This window comes from Littorina saxatilis, linkage group LG5 (genome assembly GCF_037325665.1).
Source record: "Littorina saxatilis isolate snail1 linkage group LG5, US_GU_Lsax_2.0, whole genome shotgun sequence".
NCBI classification, from domain to species: domain Eukaryota; kingdom Metazoa; phylum Mollusca; class Gastropoda; order Littorinimorpha; family Littorinidae; genus Littorina; species Littorina saxatilis.
This window is the reverse complement of record NC_090249.1, coordinates 17399155-17402388: the sequence shown is the minus strand read 5'-3', so window position 1 is coordinate 17402388 and position 3234 is coordinate 17399155.

Here is a 3234-nt window from a genome sequence, read left to right as displayed (position 1 = left end):
TTATTTCAGCATAATATTCTCACTCTACGCAAAAAGCAGCAAGACTGTAGATTTCTTGTATGTGTGCACGGAAAAGATCCTAGGCCTATTATCCATCTTACAGTTCGTTGGGTTATAGAAACGCAAAAAATACCAAGCATGCACATCCCGAAAGCGGCGTATGGCTGCCTAAATGGCGGGGTAAAAACGGTCATACTCGTAGAAACGATGGGAGTTTCAGCCCATGAACGCAGAAGAAGAGGTCGAGGAAAGCTATCGTCCTATGTTAAAGCCTGGTCGGCTAATGTGGGGTATCTTTAATTAAATGGCTTTTAATTTACCGCAGGCGTTTAAAGGGGGGAGGGAAAGTAGGATGCATTTTTTAGTATTTATACGAAAATGTCATGCATCATTTACACCAACGCAGATGGGAGCTTTAATTGCGTTTCCTTTTTGAGACATTTGAGAGCGAGAAAGAGTTGGGGAAAAGAGAAACAACTTTAATTCTATGATAAACACCCGCCCACCTTCTCCCGTGAGGGAGAAACGTAATGAATTATGCATGCAACGAAGGAGCATTCAGTTGTTATGATACAGCTTGCAGTGTGAACATGTTACAGATTACCAGACAGGCAGGGAGACAAACAAACAGGCAGGCAGGTGGGCAGGCTGACGGACAGGCGGACACACACACACACACACACACACACACACACACACACACACACACACACACACACACACACACACACACACACACACACACACACACACGCGCGAACACGCACACACGCGAGCACGCACACTGGAACGAACACAGACAGACTTTTGTAGTAGTTTTCTTTTATTACGTATTACAAATAAAGTGGCAATTTTTTTATGTATTTATTATTTAAGTTATTGAGACATCCCAGTGCACTAAGGGATTTATAGAGCAAATCGAGAAAATTCATTATTGAACGAAGCGCATAGCGCTGAGTTCAATAATTATTTTCGAGATTTGAACTATAAATCCCTTAGTGCAATGGGATTGTTTCAATAACGATATTGTCAGTACCGCCAGAGAAAAAAAGATGATTCAAAACGCACATTTAGCTACGCGCATTTGGATAGGCAGAACTGTGTGGTCAGGTCGTGTAAGATCTACTTTTGTGTTGGCTGTCTCAAGTGTGTCGTGCTTTCGTCACACGCAAACTCTTGTTTTAATTTCTGTTGGTAAATTCCAGTGTAGCGTTAAGCTAAAAAGTGATGATCTTTCATAGAGACCTCATTTGAACTCGGAGAAAGGACTGTGCTCTAAGTAATTTGCGATTCAAAACCTCCAGTCGAGCTTCGACAGATTGACTGTGCAGAGTGGTGCCCCTTGAATTGACTCCAATGACTTGTCGACGGTTAGCACATTTTCAAAATAAATGTGGTATGTTTCTCGTGTTGTATCTTCACTCATCGGGGAGTCTGGTTCTAAATATGAACGGTAAGAATGCTCTGAACTCTACACGTATTATATCCCCATCGTTTTTTCGTTCATATTTGCCCAACATGTTAATTTGCTGAGCGGGGTTTATGTCGTCTGCTAGGCTAGGGTAATCGAACCACTGCAGTCTCATTTCAAAAACAAAAATTGCTCGTCACGTTGCATTGAGTCTGCACGCATGAGGCAGGCTGGTAATAATTCTTATATATGGTAAGAACGTTCTGAACCCTACACGTTTTCGATTCCGATTGTTCTTGCCTTGAAATAATAATTCGGAAACCATTCATTTACTGAACTGATGCAGTCGTATTTCAGTGTAGTCTGCTACGTATGACAGAGTCGATCGAGTCAGTCGACTTCCAAATGCTGGTCTAGCTGGTACGTTATCGGAATAACACTTGTGTTTTCTGTTAGCCGCTGGGAATTGTATACTAACTCATCATTTGGTAATGTGGATAATAAGCTACATGCCACTAACACGGCATATGAGAAGAATCTATGCAAGTCGAAAATGAGATGAGACGCAGCGGCTTCTTGGAAGAGTCGTAGCGCTTGTAGATGAGGCAAGAAAACATGGCGTCAATGAAACTTGAGCTCTGATGCATATATGTTTTTGAGAGAGATAAACAGCATGATACATGCCAATGTCCTTTGAATGTGATGTCTTTACTTTCAACAACAAAAAAGGGAGAGAAAAAAAGCACATCAGAGTTAAGTATTTACTGTGACGACATCGGCTTGCCTCTACTCATCAGTGTAATATGAGCTATTTATAGCTCTGTGATCAGCCTCAGTGTGTGCCTCATCAGTGTCACTGAGTTATTTATTATAGCTCTGTGATCAGCCTCAGTGTGTGCCTCATCAGTGTCACTGAGTTATTTATAGCTCTGTGATCAGTCTCAGTGTGTGCCTCATCAGTGTCATTGAGCTATTTATAGCTCTGTGATCAGCCTCAGTGTGTGCCTCATCAGTGTCATTGAGCTATGTATAGCTCTGTGATCAGTCTCAGTGTGTGCCTCATCAGTGTCATTGAGCTATTTATAGCTCTGTGATCAGCCTCAGTGTGTGCCTCATCAGTGTCATTGAGCTATGTATAGCTCTGTGATCAGCCTCAGTGTGCGCATCATCAGTGTCACTGAGTTATTTATAGCTCGGTGATCAGCCTCAGTGTGTGCCTCATCAGTGTCACTGCGTTATTTATAGCTCTGTGATCAGCCTCAGTGTGTGCCTCATCAGTGTCACTGCGTTATTTATAGCTCTGTGATCAGCGTCAGTGTGTGCCTCATCAGTGTCAATGAGTTATTTATAGCTCTGTGAGCAGCCTCAGTGTGTGCCTCATCAGTGTCATTGAGTTATTTATAGCTCTGTGATCAGCCTCAGTGTGCGCATCATCAGTGTCACTGAGTTATTTATAGCTCGGTGATCAGCCTCAGTGTGTGCCTCATCAGTGTCATTGAGCTATGTATAGCTCTGTGATCAGCCTCAGTGTGTGCCTCATCAGTGTCATTGAGCTATGTATAGCTCTGTGATCAGCCTCAGTGTGTGCCTCATCAGTGTCATTGAGCTATGTATAGCTCTGTGATCAGCCTCAGTGTGTGCCTCATCAGTGTCACTGCGTTATTTATAGCTTTGTGATCAGCGTCAGTGTGTGCCTCAGCTTCCTCTAGAAAGAACGCGTAAAATAATTCTCTTGACATTGCCTGAAGATTCGCTTCCGCTCCGTTGCATGCTTGTCTTCCGCTAGTGAAGCAAATTTAGGCCACTGGGGAATTAAAAGCAAA